Consider the following 21685-nt stretch of genomic DNA (forward strand, 5'->3'; position numbering starts at 1 on the left):
TCTATAACTGCTGTAGTAATATGCATCCAGAGAACTGTTGACATGATGTGATACACGTGTATGTATATTCTCTTGAGTATTAGGACATGTGTTGTTGTAGTGGAGCAAATTAATCTTCTACACAATTCACATTCTGCCATCACAGTGACACTTGCAGTATGGCAGAGGTGTGCATGTGCCTACATACCATTGTTACAGGTTCTGTGACAGACATCAATATTAATTTATGTTGATGACATGGTCACATAAGTCTTGTCTCAAACATGTTGTTATGCTGTGATATACACAACAAATGCATGGCATGTTTTCATTCAATTGCAACCCTGTGGAATTCATTGTATATGAAGTTGTTTTGCTTTACCCAGTGATTGTTGAGGTGATCAGCAGCACCATGGTTTAACTATTACCATTTGTGTCAGGAAATGTTCTGCATGAGCCAGAGACAACTTGATCTCTAATGTGTCCTGATATGGCACCAGGCCTCTCAGACACAGCTTGCACATGAAAAACATATATGCATGTGTTGTGCAATTGATGTAAGTACGTGACATTGGTACAGTTGTACGACTGTATGCATAGTACCAGTGTGTGGAATGTGATGAATGACGAAGGTTGTATTTGGAGGTCTTATCACAAATCATTTATTCCAATAAATATGAACTGTTAAAGGGAATACACAGCTAAGCACAGATATCTGTGTGGATGCCACCAGACATACCCAACTGGAGGAAATAGACAATCACATTCCTGACAGTTTGTCTCACACATCACCCCTCTGTTGCCAGTGGCCATCAGCCAATGTATACATACAAACATTACTCAGTTCTTATTCTAAGGAGGGTAGCTCATCTGTGTGCTGTCTATTCCTAATAACACAGAATCAATTGGCCCTGACAACATCACAGATTGCCTATAACTTGAATCAAATCTGGATTCATACCTCAACACAGCTCCAGGGAGACTATGATTTTGTAGAAGGGTGTACATCAACACTCATCTTTCTCACGGGGGGACATCACCTGATGCATGCATCTGTGAGGTACACCAACAAGTCATCATGGCCTTCATTAAAAAGGCCACAGGTAATATCCTGACTGTGTACCAAACACGTGTGATTTGTTCATGCTACATCCATGTCTGCTACATCTGTTAGATGTCCTCAAGAATGTCAGCAAGGGCATGCGTGATGACAACACTGTCATCCTGTATAGGTATTACTGAGAAACTGTCACAAATGGCCATAAACACATACATCACCAAGTGGATAGACCACTGGATCACATACATGACAGATAAATATGTTGAAGTGTGTGAGGTGATCTATATCTAGAGTCCAGTAATCAGGTCAGTAAGTCAGGGCTGTGTTCTAGGCCCTTTCCTGTTTATTAGTTGCATCTCAGAAATCAAGACTAATTTACACATCCCTTGTCCAACCCACTTTGTGGAGGACTGCAAATTGTGGTCAATCATTGAATTCAAGTGTGGTATTGGTATGATACAGACAATATCAACACATGCAAAGGATTGCTACCACAGCCATAGGGACACAGTATACGAACCAAAATCATGGGGGAGTTAGTTACATTATAAAGGCAAATACACATGCTAATTGTAATATAGACTACACACCCCTGTGAGCAGACCAAGTGGTATGTGACCTGTATACTCAGGTAGATGGTATGCGGAATGCCCACCAACATGTGCTCTCAGTGGTGACTACTCCCTTGTATGTAACAGAACTAAGTATGTGTGGGACATCTACATTAAATGGCATTATAGTTCCATAGTTCTCAGCCCTCATCACACCAATAACTGAGTACAATGTACCCTTTTCATGTACCTTCCTATATATCAAGTGTACCACATTTGCCACAGTGAACTCCCACATATCTTTTTCGGTCATACCTAAGTATTCTTTTTGTTGCATAAATATTAGTGATTGATGATGCAGAGCCCCCATCAAGGTATTATACAACATGCATGTGTAATATGTGTTCATGTAATGCACACAATAAATACGTAGCTGATTGAGAACATTGATGACATGGGTTATTTTTGTGCCAATGTGTATTGTGCTATATATATATAGCATGCACACCTGTCAACTAGCCAGGATTGCTCCTAATTTCAAATACAGGTGTTAACAGTGTCATCCTAACACCTCCGGCCAATGGTAAATTTTGAGGAAGGTGTGTTTGATTCCCTCAAAGATTGCTGACAAATCATGACAATTGTACATGTATGTTCTTGCAGAATCATCTTTCACTCACAATCACATATGTTGTATCAAAGACATGGGATTACTGGTGGTATTATTCCAATATTGTCCATGATTGTGCGTGCTTCTGTCTGCTGTTGTCCGTGAACCTGTTGCTACGTGTCCCGCTTGGTTGAGACCTGTGTTGACATTACATTCATATTCAGGCAACTCATTTTGTACAACTTCACAATACACACCAAACTCCTATTGTATATACGGTCCCTGATATATGTCCTCTACATTGTTCATGTTAGGATGCTTATATCACAAAGCATCCTCTCCACTGATATGTCACCTTGTGTGACAGTCACATCATATACAATAACTGTGCAGTCCATACTGTATCATGTTGATATATGATTAGTGTTTATGCTACAACTGTCTTTATTGACATGCCCTTATCTGCTGTACATTTTCATGTTATTCCCCTGTGTTCATTCCTACAATTTATATGTGTATCCTTTTTCAATGCACACACTTCCCCTGAACATTTATTATAATGCAATCTATGTACCCTTGCTGATCATTTACAAAACTTTTATTCAATATGCCTGAAACAGGTTTCCACTCTACTTTGCACTGTATACACTTTCATGTAATGTGTTTGAACTGTACATATCACTTTATGGTACTTTTCCGTTATCAAGGTAACAGTTGTAATGTGGTAGCAGATGCACGCAGTCATCACACAGCTGTTAGCCCTGAAGTGTTTTTTTTTGAAATGCAAAAGAAACACCAAATCTATTACAAAGCAAGATTTTTTACTACAAAAAACCTGTCCCTAGAGGATGGCGCTTTCTTTATCACACTCGCTTAAAAATGCCCCAGAAAGGCATATGGGTTTCTGTGTCTTGCTACAGAATGTTTGAAAAAGCTAAACATCATTCTGTTAAATCTGTCACTAGCCAACTCTTAACTTTGCAGTGTGTTTATTATCCAAGCCTTCCACTGTTAACTTTAGCACAAGTGCAAACAGAATCACTCAAGAAAAGTAGACGTGACACTGTGAAGTTTTTGTGCACAACTAGAATACTGGCTGCAAAGCACGTGGTGAATTTAGGGATTGCACTAGGTGCCCGGTCTCCATTTTGAACACAAAAAGTGTGTTGCACCTTAGGGATGGACAAAATCTGTTAGCAGTTGCGCTTTGTCATGAACCAAATCTTTTATTTGGAATGACTGTGGCTTCATTAAGCAAGTATTGATTTTTGATAATTTCTCAACTGTTTATCACAATGCTTTAAAAATTCTATAAACTTGGTTAACCGACGAGAAAGTTGCTCAGAGCATCATACTATGACAGATTGGTTGCCCGCTGTTGGAGGAATACTGGGGTAGTAGTGTTTGGGGAACATTTAAAATAAATTCCTTTTAAGCACAACACTTTTAGTGTAGGGATAATAAACTACTTGCTGCAGTGTTAACACAATTTTGATGGGTGTTGATCTTTGAAATTTCACAGAGACCGCCGGAAGGAGAGTAGTTTGAAGGTGATGCAATCAACTGGTCACCACCTAATACTGCAGTGGTGTGGTAGGGACACACAATAGGGACTGTCTTGCACAAAGACACACCTGTCAACTTCTTAGAGTAAGAAATTTCTTAACCTACACAACACTATTACAATCTACAAACTCAGCAGCTGTGACAGTATTGTGAGAGCCTTCTACCATGGTATAAGTGTTGCCCCGATAACAGAAAAGTACCCGCTTTATTAATAACCCTGGTAGTCATTGTGGCTTTCCATGTAATCCTGCAGACCTAGTTTGCTCATAGGTAAACAGGTGTACATGTCTAAAACAAAAAAAAGAACAATTCCTGAGGAAGCAGTGTGTAAACTAGGAACTCAAAAAGCAAAAAAAAAAAAACAAAACAAACATTGATACGGACTTCAAGGACCACCAGCAAAGACCTTTAGCAAAATGAAGTTTAATTGTCACTTTTGTCAAATAGATTTCTTCAGAAAATAATACACAGATACAAACCAGAGCTTATACACAAGTTTACAAACATGTTTACCAATCACTTTAAAAACATCATTAATCAATAAAATAATAAAGAATAAACAGCAAAAATCAACCCTTTACTAAATGGACAGTTTTCGATTCCTTAAGAAAGACGATGTTATCATTCAAACCAAGGAAGAAATCTGCTGCTAACTTAACCTTCCATTCTGTTTCTTTTTTCTCAACCTGGCTTTTAAAATTCTTCCCTCTCATGTCTTCATGAACTACCTCTAATACTGCAAACACATTTTTTTCGTATGTTGTGCACTTAATTCTATGTCTAAATAAAGCATTGCTATTATTCTTAGTCTTGGTAGCATAAATGCTCTTTTATATTTTTACCTAAGCTTCTAATTGTCATCCTGACATAAAAGCCAGCACAACCTGAGCACATTGCAGTATAGACTAAGCCTTCAGTGCAACAAGTAAACCAGGAATTTTGATGGTATATGGTAGGTGTTTCAAAGCAATGTAGGCCCCTTCATGAATAAACCTACAGACACTACAGTCGTGCCACTTAAAAGTCCCAAAACTTTTTGAGATTATTGGTAGGGGAGCATTAGTGCTCTCTTTTTATAGCTACTGTATGATGCTATTAGTTTTTTCTATATATGAAAAGGGGGGGGGGGTTCTCCCACTGTGCTTACTACATCATTGTTGTCAACGATGATTTTCCAGTTGTTAACAATAATTTTCCTGATGGTATGATTGTTGAAAGACATATCCAAACAGCATCTAGGAGCCATACCTGAATTAATATGTTGCCCAGATTCTTCCCCTACTTTCTTGTTACTAGGTCCATAAATAAGAATCAGCCCAAAGTGAGTTTCCCTTTTAGACCAAATTTCATCTGCTGTTTTTTCTAATAAATCTGTCTTATAACCTCTATCCTTAAACAACAAAGTAATAACTTCTATTTCAGATTCAAGATCACTGTCCTTGCTAGTTATAAACCAGGCCCTAATCTACTGCCCTCTGGGGAGTTTATTTTTGATAAAAGTAGGATGCTTACTTTTCTGATGGAGATACCCATTAGAGAAAGGATTTTTTTCAATATATGCAACTAGCAAAAGAGCTACAGAGGGAATTCCAACAAAGTTCCACATCTAAAAATCCCAGCTTGTCCTACGCTTCCTGAAACAAATATTAAAAATTCCAAACAAGAATTCAAACTGTCAAGAATCCTCGTATAATTCTTGGTGCTACTTTGAAAGATAAAAAAAATCATCGACAACCTTCCTGTAGTATACAGTTCTTGGAAAAAATGTTATGATGGGTAAGATTTCACTGTCCTAGTATTATGCTGGCAAACATGGGGACAACCGTAGTCCCATAACTACACCCTTCCTCTGCTGGTAAAACTTTTTATTGAAGTGGAAAAAATTGTTTTTTAATAATATTTCTAGTAATGCATGATAGAAATTGACTAGGTCATTCTTATATTGGTGTATTTATTCAAAAATAGCATCATATACTTGGCCCTTTCTTGTTGAGGTATTGTAGTAAAAAGGGAATGGACATCAACAGTGGCCATGAAATGGCTATTTACTGAATATTTATCTTCAGTATGAAATTGTCTAATGCTGTCTATGAAATCCCATGAATCCTAGGTGAATGAAGGAAGTTGTACCAACGGATTGAGAACAAAATCAAGAAATAATGAAATCCCTTCAGTACTATCCCTGCGGGCAGATACAGTGGGCCTAACGGGAGGGTTGGTGGCATCCTTGTGAATTTTGGGTATGCCAAAAAGCACCCCTATGGTTGAATTCTCAGCTAGTGGAAAGTTATATAATTCAATAGTCATCACACCATCCATCAAAAACTCATATAGACACCTTTGAATATGAGCATAACTCTTATGGACATTACCCAAAGAAACCGCAAGATATTCTTCCAAATTACTAAGCATTCCTTCCATGATGAAATTATATTTGTGGGTATCCATAACTACCAACCCTCTCCCCTTATCTTTTCAATTTGTTTAAAGCTTTGATTTCTTAGCATTCAGGTTAAAATATAGTGTTTGTGATTTTTCTTTTAAAACCGTCCTTATACCCCTTTTGCTAAACTGTTCAAACATTTTAATGATGTGATGTAGTGCAAGGTTAAACACAGGTTTACTAAAACATTTGCTAACATGTACATCATTTAGTATATAGTTTAGATTCAATTTTCTAGTATAAAATTTTAACTCTAATAATGTTCTGGTTAAATTAGCTGTAAAACTAGGAATAAAATTAAGTCCAAGCTCGAAAACTTTCCGATATAAATCTGATAGTACAAACTCTGGTAGTTGAAATTCTTAATAGTGGAACTCACTATTATATCAGGGAGGTTTACCACTTCCTTCCCCGGCACCTTCTTTGACTCTGATTTGACTGATTTCTCCCTATTCCCCAGTGGAAGTTTTTTGATGAGGTCTATATTTCAGAGTTACTGTTGAAATGTGCAGTTCCAATACCTGGGGAATATAAGGAAAGCTCAAGAAACTCCATGATACAGGTATGAAACCCAGAAATACTTTCTTCTGACTCTTTTTTTCCCACTTTTGCACAGTATTGGTTGATGTTTTGTCTCTTCCTGTAGGCTTTTCCACTGGTTTTAAAGAGCCAATATGAAAATTATGATTAGTAACAGTATCTGAAACTAAATCAGTCTTGTTGCCTGAATGAACAGTGAATTCATTAGATTGTGGGCTGTTCTGAAACATTCTTTTTGTTTCTAGCACATAAGCTGTCCAAGAAACATATGCTACAACATCTCGGGCAACTTTCTTTTGTTTGTGCTGCACAACTGTTTTTTTTAAACCTGTCCACAGCTGCAAAAATGTTGTCATAATCAGCAAACAAATCATTATGGCCCTATAATAGAGCTTTAATTTTTAAATCAATTTGTTGCAGACAGGTCTTTAGTTTGTCCAAAGTGCTGGTATTAATCCAAATCAAAAGTCTAAGAAAATGAAGCTCAGCATTGTTGAAAAAGGAGATCAGTTGTTGAAAGAATAGGGAATCTGCTGTAACCCCATTTGGTACCTTAAAGAACCATAGTCCTTTAGCCACTATTTGTAATATCAAACAATGTTCAAAATATTTATTTTCGATGGAAATGCCCCAAATTTTTAAGCCCTTTTTCCAAATTAATCATAAGGGCTTTAAGATCTTGTCTAATCTTATACCCTTAGGAATGATTGATAATAACCAAAACCAAAAACTGGAAAAATACATGGACCAAAAACTTTGTAAATGTTTAATCCAAAAGCCAATGACACATTAACGTCTCCTCTTTACATAGTACGTTTTCGTCTTCCAAGCCAGAAAGACTTCATCAGATGCACATTGTTTGAGTAAATCACATTTATATAACAAACATAAATGAACATAAACCAATAATTTTATTCCAATTAGTTTAAAAACAACCAATGAGTTGACTGCTTCATGTCAAATTCATGAATAATTCATTTATTATCATAATTTACTTCCTTAAACGTCAACTTCTTAGTAAAAATATCTTGCTGTTAAAATGCTTAATTATTTAATAAAATATATTAAATAAAATGAATAAAATCTGTCTCTGGGTAAAAACCAAACTATTATCATTCTTGTTAAAACATTATCATAAAACTGTTTAAAACTGTTTAAAATTATTCTAACTGTTAAATAAATACATATATCAATATTTATTCATAGAAAAATATTTAATGTTATAAAATATATTATTATAACCTTAATAAATTTTATATTTTAGAAAATGAATTAAAATGTATATTCAAAAACAAGTGTTCTATATTTACTTACTTTATTTGCCTAACCTAGTGAGGAAGGAATGGGTTGTGGTCCCTTACAACTTAGCAGATCTTAACTTCAGAATGGGCAAAATAGAAATATATTCATTTAAGCCGGTTTATTCCCTGCATCTAAAGTCAGTTGCCACCACAATTCCCTCACTTCAATTCTCTCTTCCCATGGTCCACCCCTACCATCACATTTTACTTGTTCTAAAACTAAAAAGGTGAAGGTGGCTTGTGTACATAAAGTCAAGTGTTTATAAAGTGCATTGGTGTCTTTTTTAGTAGATATTTCATAATAATGTTCGTAAATCCTTCTTTTGAGTTTTCTCTCCGTTTTACCTACATAGAAGGATTTACAAACTGTGCAAAATGCAAAATAAATAAGTCCTTTTGACTCACAATTATAATATTCTTTGTTAACCAACCATTTTTTCTACTTTCCAAGTAAAATTTATCCTTATTTATAATGTATTGACACTGACTACAGCTGCCACATTTATAGGTACCCACTTTATTCCTGGTTACATTTTTAGGTTTGTTTTCCAATAATAACCTCAAATTACTTGAGTTCTTATACATAACCTTTTGTGGGCCTTTGGGTATTTTTTCTATGTCTGTGATGGCTGTAAAGCATTCCCATTCCTTCAGGATTTTTTTCTTAGTTATATTATTAATCCTATTATATTCTAACACCAAGGTTTTTTCATAGTTCATATTAGTATTGTCTTTCTGTAAGGTTCTTATTTCATTTATATTATTTCCTGAAACTATAGGTTTAAACCTGTCCATTCTACCTTTTAATACTTCTTCCCTGATGTCTTTAACAAAGTTGGAGGGGTAACCTCTCTCTTTAAACATAGACTCCAAGAGGTTACATTCTTTCTCAAAGTCTTTACTTCTACTGGTCATTCGACTCCCTCTAATGAATTGCCCCTTTACAATATTTCTCTTGTAGTGTAAAGGGTGTGCACTGTTGAAATGTAAAAAAGAATTACAAAATGCCTTTTTCCTAAATACTTTTGTTTCTAATTTGTTATTCCATTTATATATCTCAACATCCAAGTATTCCACTTTATTTTCTGTGATAATGACCAAGTAACTTATGACCAAGAATTTCCGCCCTTAAGGAGATCCGAGAGGTTGCTAAATAGAATGGAACATCCACCAGGACAACAGAATTTTCATGGGGGGGGGGGAGGAGAGGGAGAGGAGTTTATTAAACGTGTCTCAAATACAATCCCTCCCCACCCCCGCAACCCAGAACATAGTTGTGCATAATAGTATCAAGTTTACTTTAAACAACTTTTCTATATACAATTTCAGTGGCATACCATTAGATAAGGAACACTTTGACTTATTGTCAAAAGGGTTTAAATTTATTCCGTTTAAAATAGGGGATATAGCTAGATCCTTAATTGATATAAAAATGTTTTTAAGGAAGGTGAATTTAGATATCTTATTACTTGGCTCTAATCACACCTCTAATAATGTGTTTAAATGGAGAACTACATATAATCCACCCCTACACCCTCAATTAAAAAATCTAGAAAAAAATTCTAGAAAAAGAAATTAGGAAGGAACAATATAATTATAGGGCACACAAGGATAATCTGAGTAAGGAAGAAAAGGTTTGTTTAGATAACCTAAGAAAGAATGTTTCAATCAGAGTAATGAAGCCTGACAAGGGGGAGGGGTGGTTATCATGGATACTATACAATATGAAAGTAAAATGTACAGTATTTTGTGGGATGAAGGAAAATATTCTTCTGTTTCCAAAAATGAGTTTAATATATCATACAACAAAATAGATTCTAATTTATTTGACATGATGCAAGAGGAACTGATAGATTTTAATACTTAGAAGTACTTAAAAGTGGAAAACCCCCAAATTCCTTCATTATTTGGAATTCCGAAGAGTCATAAAAATGAAACCGATCCAATATTTAGACCTATAGTCTCTGCTGAAGGGTCGAAGACTCAACCTCTAGCTAAGTATTTGGATACTAAATTAAAAAATATTTGGATGGGAAAAACCTTCATTTTAAAGGACTCTTGGGATTTATTAAAATCTATTACCCCAGATTTATATGATGAGAATATGATTTTTGTGACCATAGACATCATAGATTTATTTTCCTCCATTCCTTGGGCTGATGGAATAAGGATGTTTGAAGATATTATATATCAAGAAAATAGTTTAACTTCGAAAGAAAAATTGACCTGTACATGGTTAATGGACATAGTGTTGCGAAACAACTTTATATATTTTAAAGGTGAATGTTATCAACAGAAACAGGGTGTAGCTATGGGGGCAGCATGTGCCCCCACCTTTGCTAATATTGTCCTCACCCAATGGGAGGAAGAAAATATTAAAACAACAGAATTTAGGCAATATTGGAAGTTGTATCGCAGGTTTTTGGATGACATCATAATTTTTTGGAATGGGGGAAAAGAAAAACTTGATGAGTGGTTAAACACCACATGTCCTTTTTTGAGGTTTACTCACAATATCACAGAAAATAAAGTGGAATACTTGGATGTTGAGATATATAAATGGAATAACAAATTAGAAACAAAAGTATTTAGGAAAAAAACATTTTGTAATTCATTTTTACATTTCAACAGTGCACACCCTTTACACCGCAAGAGAAATATTGTAAAGGGGCAATTCATTAGAGGGAGTCAAATGACCAGTAGAAGTAAAGACTTTGAGGAAGAATGCAACCTCTTGGAGTCTATGTTTAAAGAGAGAGGTTACCCCTCCAACTTTGTTAAAGACATCAAGGAAGAAGTATTAAAAGGTAGAATGGACAGGTTTAAACCTATAGTTTCAGGAAATAATATAAATGAAATAAGAACCTTACAGAAAGACAATACTAATATGAACTATAAAAAAACCTTAGTGTTAGAATATAATGGGATTAATAATATAACTAAGAAAAAATTCCTGAAGGAATGGGAACGCTTTACAGCCATCACAGACATAGAAAAAATACCCAAAGGCCCACAAAAGGTTATATATAAGAACTCAAGTAATTTGAGGTTTTTATTGGAAAACAAACCTAAAAAGGTAACCAGGAATAAAGTGGGTACCTATAAATGTGGCAGTTGTAGTCAGTGTCAATACATTATAAATAAGGATAAATTTTACTTGGAAAGTAGAAAAAAATGGTTGGTTAACAAAGAATATTATAATTGTGAGTCAAAAGGACTTATTTATTTTGCATTTTGCACAGTTTGTAAATCTTTCTATGTAGGTAAAACGGAGAGAAAACTCAAAAGAAGGATTTACGAACATTATTATGAAATATCTACTAAAAAAGACACCAATGCACTTTATAAACACTTGACTTTATGTACACAAGCCACCTTCACCTTTTTAGTTTTAGAACAAGTAAAATGTGATGGTAGGGGTGGACCATGGGAAGAGAGAATTGAAGTGAGGGAATTGTGGTGGCAACTGACTTTAGATGCAGGGAATAAACCGGGCTTAAATGAATATATTTCTATTTTGCCCATTCTGAAGTTAAGATCTGCTAAGTTGTAAGGGACCACAACCCATTCCTTCATCACTAGGTTAGGCAAATAAAGTAAGTAAATATAGAACACTTGTTTTTGAATATACATTTTAATTCATTTTCTAAAATATAAAATTTATTAAGGTTATAATAATATATTTTATAACATTAAATATTTTTCTATGAATAAATATTGATATATGTATTTATTTAACAGTTAGAATAATTTTAAACAGTTTTAAACAGTTTTATGATAATGTTTTAACAAGAATGATAATAGTTTGGTTTTTACCCAGAGACGGATTTTATTCATTTTATTTAATATATTTTATTAAATAATTAAGCATTTTAACAGCAAGATATTTTTACTAAGAAGTTGACGTTTAAGGAAGTAAATTATGATAATAATAAATGAATTATTCATGAATTCGACATGAAGCAGTCAACTCATTGGTTGTTTTTAAACTAATTGGAATAAAATGATTGGTTTATGTTCATTTATGTTTGTTATATAAATGTGATTTACTCAAACAATGTGCATCTGATGAAGTCTTTCTGGCTTGGAAGACGAAAACGTACTATGTAAAGAGGAGACGTTAATGTGTCATTGGCTTTTGGATTAAACATTTACAAAGTTTTCGGTCCGTGTATTTTTCCAGTTTTTGGTTTTGGTTATTGGTTCTTTACACTGGAAGTTGCCTTATCGTGAGTTATTAATGATTGATAATACCAACAAATGGGTCATAGTTATAATTAAGAACTGTAGCAATGTCTTTGAAACAAGGCAAAACATCTGAGAAAGTAGTCAATGGAAGTTGTAAAATGGTCTCACCATCATTGGATGAATCCTGGGACCCCTCTGATGGTGTACATGCCTGCAGGCATTCATGTTGGTTTAACATGTTTCCAGGCCAGCAACACTGTTGCTGTCTGTGAAACTGCACTTGTGACATTTAAATGCAGTGAGTGGTGTAAATATGCAGTTAGTGCTGCTGCTTACCAGGCAAGCACGTAAACTACATGTAGGCTGTGCCGAATCCCCAGGCAGCTCTCTCTGTTCTCAACAATGCCTTGGAGAAACCAGTCTTTTTCATCATTTTGGCCTTTATCTTCCTCCTCTTTCATCATAACACTAAGAGTCAGATTTTTGTCTGAAATGAACTAGTTTCTATTCAGTATAAACAGTTTATCTGCTTATTTCAACTGACTTATTTTGCATGTCTGCTACTTGCTGCTACAAAAGCAACATGTCATCATACTGCTCCTTCAGTCACCATGGGTACTCAGACTGCTTCACATGGCATCATACTGTTTCTTCAGTCACCATGGGTACTCAGACTGCTCCACATGGCATCATAATGTTCCTTCAGTCACCATGGGTACTCAGACTGCTTCACATGGCATCATACTGTTCCTTTAGTTGCCATGGGTACACAGACTGCTTCACATGGCATAATTCTGTTCCTTCAGTCACCATGGGTACTCAGACTGCTCCACATGGTATCATACTGCTCCTTCAGTCACTATGGGTACTCAGACTGCTCCACATGGCATCATTCTAGTCCTTCAGTTACCATGGGTAATCAGACTGCTCCACATGGCATCATACTGTTCCTTTAGTCATCATGGGTACACCACTTCTTTGCTGACGGCTTCTATAACCCCATCTATCTCCTATGTCAAAACCTTATCAGTAAATACCATCATTGCTAACAAAGGCTGTAACATAAGCCAGCTATCCCTGATCTTCTTTATGAGTTTCAGCACAGGTGCATTTCTCACTTTTACCTAAATTCAAGAAAATTGTTTTCAAAATGAACAATTAAACCTCCACTAGAACAAAAATCACAGCAAGCCTCAGGATAAATACTCAGTGGATACTGTGATGATGTGAGGTATTGCTAGCTATGTCAGGAGAAATAGGACAGTGGATATGTAACATATGCCAGCATAGCTAGCTGGAGTTTTGTAAAGAATTATATGTCATTTGTATATCAAACTGATTTGTGCAGATGCTTGTGTTGAAAAGATATTTGTAAAACGGGTTGTGTTACAAAATGTACCAACAGTGGATCCTGCTGGACAGAAAAGAAATACACCTGTATGTCAGGCTGTATTTAACTGTTTAAATGAATGTATTGTAACAGAGGATATTGGAAGAGAAGAGGTTAATCTAAGTTCAGTTTACATTGAAATTAAATTACCTGGTTTAGGCCATAAAGATTTTTTCTTACAGTTCTGATTGCAGCCAGAGTCAAAATGTCTGTGAAACCCAGAACTAGGAATCCTACTGTGTTGCCCTTAGGGGTGAACTAATTGCTAACCTGAAAGGTGGAAGTTTTGAAATGGTTTTATAGCTTCCAGATGCTATAACACATCTTAGCAAAGCTCTATTTGTGTGTACGGTAACACATATATGCTAGATTCTGGTTCAGTTAAAAGGGGTTAGTGTGAGAAGCAGAGTCAGATGAACAGATGTATGTGATGTCATTCTGTAATCCAGCACTGAAATTATGTTTTAATAGTAGATGAGACAGAAGCCTCAGGGCACTCTGTTTTGGAATTGACAAGACCACTAATCCACTTCATCTTGCCTTGCTCTAGTAAGTGAACTTGGCAACAGTAGTTCTTTAGAGCAGTCAGAAAAATATAATGAGATTAGTGAGATTAGTTAAGTACTGTTTTTTTCTGTATCTGTATAAATCTTTCCATCTGTGTTATGTTTAATATTTCTTGTGAATGAAACTCTGGTGTTTATTGTAAATATATATTTAGCACTTTCATGTTCTTTCATTATTTATTATTAAATATATTTATAATATATTTAAATATATTGTAAATATATTTATACATACTTTATACATATATTTAAATATATTTATAAACTTTTCATTGTGGCTGGTCTTTTAGATAATATTTAACCTTTGAGAGTACTTGTATTTATTTGGTGACACTGTGGCCACTCCTGAAAGCCTTGCTGCATTGGTCAAACACTATCATTTGTATTAGTATTAATTTTACTCAACATAATTGGGTACCCGTGTAAGAGCCTTAGAGTAGCTGGCTTTGGAGTGTTCTGGTGGCAGTGCCTACCTTATAGTCTGGACAGAAGAGGGCATAGATGGTAAATCTGTGCCAGCCTTTCCCAGGTGCATGTGTGTGTATGTGTGTATATGTGTGTGTGTGTGTGTGTGTGTGTGTGTGTGTGTGTGTGTGTGTGTGTTTGTCAAAAATCAAATTTCAAGACTGTGTGTCTCAGCTACTTGGAGCAGGGACACAGAGCACTGGTTTCACAGAGAGAGTGGTGGAGGACTTGACTTGGAACACTTGGCTAAGGAATCAACTCTACAGCTGTGTCAGTGGGGAGTCTTAGTGGGGGCCTGGAGAGAGAGAGGGAAACCCAACCCTTGGACTAAGTGTATTCCATGTGTGCTCTTAAGGGAAATTGTGCTTGGTGTAGAGACCTGCATCTGAAAATACTATGTGTATCAATTTTTGATCTAAGTGAATGTCCCTCTCCAGTGTCAATGGTGAGAATTAAAGCTCCTTGATTACTGGCCCAGAGCAGGAACATGTGACTTGTATCATGAAGTATCACATGAATTGCTCAAGGTTGTTTGTCCATGGTGGCATAATGTGTGTGAGAGTGGAGGGCCAGTTCCCCTGCAAACATGTTTTCATTTGTAACACCAGAAACTTGTAAATAATAAACTGGCTCAGCTCCCCAGACACTGCAAACTTTAATAGACCAAAAGAGCGAAAAAACACATATTAAATCTATACATATGAACAGATAACTAAGCGCTTTTACCCACATACATAGTCAGGCATCATCAGAGTAAAAGAGCCCTTCATCTTTGTTACATTTAAAGCTATTAGTTACAGACACACCCCTCTAGGCAACCAAACCCAACCAAAGAGCAATTTATAAATTAAAGTCACAGTAAAACAACACTCCAATGCTTGTTGGAAAGCACAGTTACTTATAACTAGAAAAATATTATTCAATTTAAAACACAAACATTTTTAAAAAATCTATATATAGACATGTTTGTATAAAAGTAGTAAATAAAAATAATAAATAATAATAATATAATACTTAACATTCTTCAAACAAATGTAGATTTATACTTTAAAATGCTAGAAACTGAAATGTGATCATTAATGCCTGGAGGTCTAGATGCATCCAGCCTCAACTGCCAGATGCACTCCCTCATCTCAAGTAAAACTTTTAAATCACCTCCTTTGTCATTAAAAGGAATTCTGTCTATTACAAAAAACAGAAATCTCTTAAAATTAGTGCAACTCAGACTATGCATATACAAGGCATTGTTAGTTATTTTGTTCATGATGTCTCTTAGTTGTTCCAGGATTCTGAGCCTTAACTTTCTTGTTGTTTTCCCAACACAGAAAGTAGAACAGCTCAAGCATGTAGCAATGTACATTACCAAGTTTATTAATAATGGCCCTTATGTGGCAGTTCAAGGCTTCTATAAAACTATTAGGTGCCCTGGATTCTGTAACTGCAATACTAAGATGGTAGTGTACATTGCTACATGTTTCAGCTGTTCTACTTTCTATGTTGGGAAAACAACAAGAAAGTTAAGGCTTAGAATCCTGGAACACTTAAGAGATATCAGGAACAAAAGAACTAGCAATACCTTGTATATGCACAGTCTGAGTTGCCCTACTTTTAAGAGATTTCTGCTTTTTGTAATAGACAGAATTCCTTTTAATGACAAGGGAGGTGATTTAAAAGTTTTACTTGAGATGAGGGAGTGCATCTGGCAGTTAAGGCTGGATGCATCTAGACCTCCAGGCATTAATGATCACATCTCAGTCTCTAGTATTTTAAAGTATAAATCTACATTTGTTTGAAGAATGTTAAGTATTATATTATTATTATTATTTATTATTTTTATTTACTACCTTTATACAAACATGTCTATATATAGATTTTTTAAAATGTTTGTGTTTTAAATTGAATAATATTTTTTCTAGTTATAAGTAACTGTGCTTTCCAACAAGCATTGGTGTGTTGTTTTACTGTGACTTTAATTTATAAATTGCTCTTTGGTTTGGGTTGGTTGCCTATTGGGGTGTGTCTGTAACTAATAGCTTTAAATGTAACAAAGATGAAGGGCTCTTTTACTCAGTTGATGCCTGACTATGTATGTGGGTGAAAGCGCTTAGTTATCTGTTCATATGTATAGATTTAATATGTGTTTTTTCACTCTTTTGGTCTATTAAAGTTTGCAGTGTCTGGGGAGCTGAGCCGGTTTATTATTTACATGTTTTCATTTGTGTTGATAATGAAAGCTGAATCTTCATTGTACTGTCTTTATTGGGCTTACATTTTTATTCACAATATCGTTTGACAATTGCTTTCTTAGTATACACCTAAAAGCCTTTGGCCATGACTATGATACAAGCAACAGGAGATCTAGTAACAGTGCTAGCATCTGAAGAGGTAGGAAAATTTAATCGAGCAATAGGGATGAGTGCCTCCTGTTTCCAGGCCTATTTTATTCACACAAATACACATATACACACAGACACACACTGTACGCAGACACCCCCCCCCCCACACACACACACATATATATATATATATATATATATATATATATATATATATATATATATATATATATATATATATATATATATCTACAGTAACATCTCAGTTAACTGGACCTCAAGTAACTGGCAAAAAAAAAAAAGAAATACAGTACAGTATGAACAATTCAATTTTCATGTGTTGCACTTTCTGTTCCCCCCTCAGAAACATACCATAAGTTTTTAGAGTCTTAGAGTTTTAAAAAGGAAGATGGGAATACATTCCCTATCTCCCCAGCAGTGTTTATGGTATGGTATGGTATGGTATAGTGTAGTATAGGTACAGTATTAGTCAGGTCTATTTTTAATAGTAACTCTCAAGCAACCAGAAACTACAGTTATCTGGCATCTACCAATCCCCATGGTTGCAGGTTAAATGAGAGTTTACTGTAATATATATAGATATTTATATATATATATATATATATATATATATATATATATATATATATATATGTATGGGTCTACTGCTTTTGGTCGAATTACATTTGGTCAAAAATAATTTCAGGCAGTTCAGTTCACCGAAAATGCATTTTACTGAAAACCGATTTGGTCAAATTCCATTTGGTCGAAAATGGAATATAATCCCTGCCCCACTGCAGTGCAACCCTGGAGTGAGAATATAAAGTAAGGGGGGTGTGGGGGGCATAGCCCCCCACATAATTGCAGTGTATGCACTATTTTATACATGTGTATCCATTAAAAATACATTGAAACATATAAAGTCAGTAAAAACTAGTTGCAAAATGTGGGGGGCTACGCCCCCACACCCCCAATGTGGGGGGGCTATGCACCCTCATTTTATATTCTCAATCCAGGGTCGCACTGCAGTGGGGCAGGGGCTATTTTCCATTTTCGACCAAATGGAATTCAACCAAATGAGCTTTCACTCAAATGAGCTTTCAGTGACGTGGCTGCCTGAAATCATTTTCAACCAAATGTAATTCAACCAAAACCAGTAGACACACACACACACACACACACACACACACACACTATATATATATATATATATATATATATATATATATATATATATATATATATATATATATATATTAGGTAGATATACATATGTATATAGAGACAGAATGTGTGCATAAATAAACATGTCTGTGTGTATGGAGATATATATACATATATCTATATACCTATGTACACAGGTGAATTTAAGAAAAACAAAACAATCAAATATTGACTTGTATAATATGGATGCAAATAATTGAAAAAATAACATAAAAATGGCACTGTGTATGCCCCAAGAAACAACCTTAAAGCAGGCAGCTTTAAAATGTTTTTTAAAAGGGGCTGCACTGACAGTCCCATGCTACTTATATATTCTAAGCTTGAAATTGCACAATTCTGGGTAAAGGGGATAGCTCCCAACTCCAGTAATGCAGTAACCCTACACAGCTGTCAACCTTCAGTTTCATCAGCAAAAGTGTTTTGACAAAACAGATGTCGACTTAATGACAGTCAACTAAAATAACAACTCTCTCTCTATATATATATATATATATATATCTACACCAAAACTTGCTAAAAGTATATGAAACTAGAAAGACCAAAACAAACAGGTCTAGAAGCCCAGAGTAAAAATAAAGTTGTTTTAATGAAGCGCTTTTCATCGCTGGCCATACAGCAACTTCTTCAGATAAAAATAAACTAACAAAATCATCCTTAAATAGTAAAAGCATCACATATTAAAGTATGTCACATGTTTTAATACAATATATCAAACCAAAGCAGTATAGCACAAGTACGAGGCACATTAAATGTGAGTTATAGTTTATATATACAAAATCAAGTGTATATTAAATTAACTATAAATTACACTAATATAAATTTAAAAATAAAGGAGGACAATGTCATCTTTTTAAACTCTTTAACTTCAATAAACAAGCAATATTACAAGCTTCATTAAGCCCTGGACTAGAAAAAGCATTAAGCCTTAATTGCCATACTAGTTCACGTTCCTCTAATAGCAAGTTAACAGGGCCCCCCCTACTGTCAAGATGTATTTGATCAATTGCCTTAAATGAAAACTTATGACCTCCACTAAAACAAGAGTGTTTAGCTAGAGAATTGTCACCCTTATTCTTGTCAAGTGCATAAATGTGCTCGTAGACTCTGTCACGGAGTCTACGTTCCGTTTTCCCTATATAGTAAGCAGTGCAGGATTTTTTATTTTTACTCTGGGCTTCTAGACCTGTTTGTTTTGGTCTTTCTAGTTTCGTATACTTTTAACAAGTTTTAGTGTGTTTGTTTCATGGCGTCTGGTGCTTCTAGCAGCCCGAGTAGTCCCAACTTGTTTGGCTCATCACAGCCACAAACTGATTTACGGAACATTACGTTGTTGGTAATTCTTTAACTAAGCGAGTGGACATGATGGCTTCTCGCTTAGATTCAGTTGACGAGCGTAACCAGCAATGTGGTTTGTCTAGGCAGACTAGCCTCAGTGGTATACCTGTAGAACAAGGAGGTGTACACGGAGGCTTGAATGTGCCACAGACCAATAATAACCAAGACGGTGTTTCTTTACCGTTAAGTAACAACATCTCTATACCTCCAGCACAACAGGCAACAAGTGGACTTACTGGCAATGCTACTATTTACAACGAGCAAGTGAACCTGCAGAACGGTGTTGTGGGGTTTATCAGTGCTTCACATTTCAACAAATGGGTGAATGATACCACTAAGTTTTCGTCTGGTTTCGGCCGCAGCCAGGAGCAACCAGCAGACAACACTGATGAACAGCAGGTCAGTTTTCGTTCACTTAGTGACAAATTGAAAATTTTGATGTCAAGCTTTTAAAACTTAAAAAATTGCAGCTTGATGTAATTTACTTCAAGGAATGTCTTAGTGAACAAGTTGTACCTAAAGAGTTATGCTTTCATCAATACCCTACGGGACTGGTTGCCGACTCATTGTTCCATTTAGAGCTCAACACTTTATTTGACCAACAAGTATTTGACTTAGTGCAACTAATGATTAAACATTACTCACTTCAAATTGAAGAACTAACTAAAGAAGTATCAGACTTGAATACTGAAGATATTTCAAATCCTGAGTTTGTAAGATACACATTTGACTATGAAAGGTGTTTTTTGAGTATCGACCCACTTCTTGAAAGGTTAAAATATAACAAAGTTAAAAAAATGAAAAGAGACTGACTGGCATACGACAACGGCACAGCTTACCCAAAACCATCTTTGGCTCAAGTTGGACCGTTGTTCAACTCTAATAATTTGTTACCACCAGAGGGAAACAATTTTACTAATGTTAATATTGAAGCCACTGAAGTGGTTAACCTTGAACAAGAAAATGTGAGACGCAGTGAGCAGATTCGTAATCATAACAACAGCCAGGAAGGCACGAAGCAGCACGATTCTAATACTGGTGCTAACAACTCAAATTTTCAGATGCCTACACAAACTGGTACTATCCCAAAGAGACAGTACAACCAGAACCAAAAAGGCAAACAGTGCAACAACAGACACAGGAGATAGTGCAGAACAGTGATTGTACTGTCTTTATATTGAAGAATTCCCTTGGTGACTTTAACATTTTCAACTACTCATCTGTCACCATTGAACCCGTTCTCATTGGCCTTTTGGCTAAAGGTAACACCTTTGTGCCTAGTAGACACCTTGACATTGTTCATTCAATTTTGGACTTAAAGTACTTTGTTAGAAAGCTTAATATTACAATCTTATTTGGCAACACCGTAGACAACAACCAGATTTTTAGAGTCCCTAGCACATTTAATCCTCCACTTCACCCAGTACTTAGTATTTTTGAGAGTGTATGTGAGTTAGACTTGAGACACATCACTGACAATACATGGTATACGAGTATTAGAAAATTTAAAAATAGTAATGTTACACATGATGAAATCTCAGCACTACAACTTCTACGATCCCTCCAAGTACAAGTGGTTAAGCCTGACAAAGGGGGTGGGTTGGGCATTTTCGAGTTCTCTGACTACAACATTAGAATGAGGCTTTTGTTGAACAGTGACACTTATGTTAGAGTATCACTTAATGAAGTCAACATCACTTATGGCCGTATTAAAGGCTACTTAAACAACCTTTTTATTGAGGCCATAATCAACAGTGACATTTTCAATTATATGTCAGTCCCATGGCCAAAAATCCCTGTTATGTTTGGCATCCCCAAGGTGCATAAAAGCTTGCTCAACCCCCCTATGAGACCTCTGATAGATGGGAGGGGTTCTATCACTTATTCATGTTCAAAGGTGGTAGATTCCATTTTGCAAAAATATTTGAAATCTGAACCTCAGGTATGTAAAGACTCTTGGTCGTTTTTACAAAAGATTAACGACCTTGTGTTTGACACAGACAACAGTTTTTTGACTATTGATATCAAGGATCTTTACACCTCTCTTCCCCATCTAGAGAGTGTTGAGTGGACAAGCTTAATGCTTAAAGCCAAGGGGGCACCAATACGTGAGATACACCTTATAGAGATA

This window comes from Protopterus annectens, chromosome 5.part0 (assembly GCF_019279795.1).
Source record: "Protopterus annectens isolate FY-2018-M chromosome 5.part0, PAN1.0, whole genome shotgun sequence".
In the NCBI taxonomy this organism is placed as follows: domain Eukaryota; kingdom Metazoa; phylum Chordata; order Ceratodontiformes; family Protopteridae; genus Protopterus; species Protopterus annectens.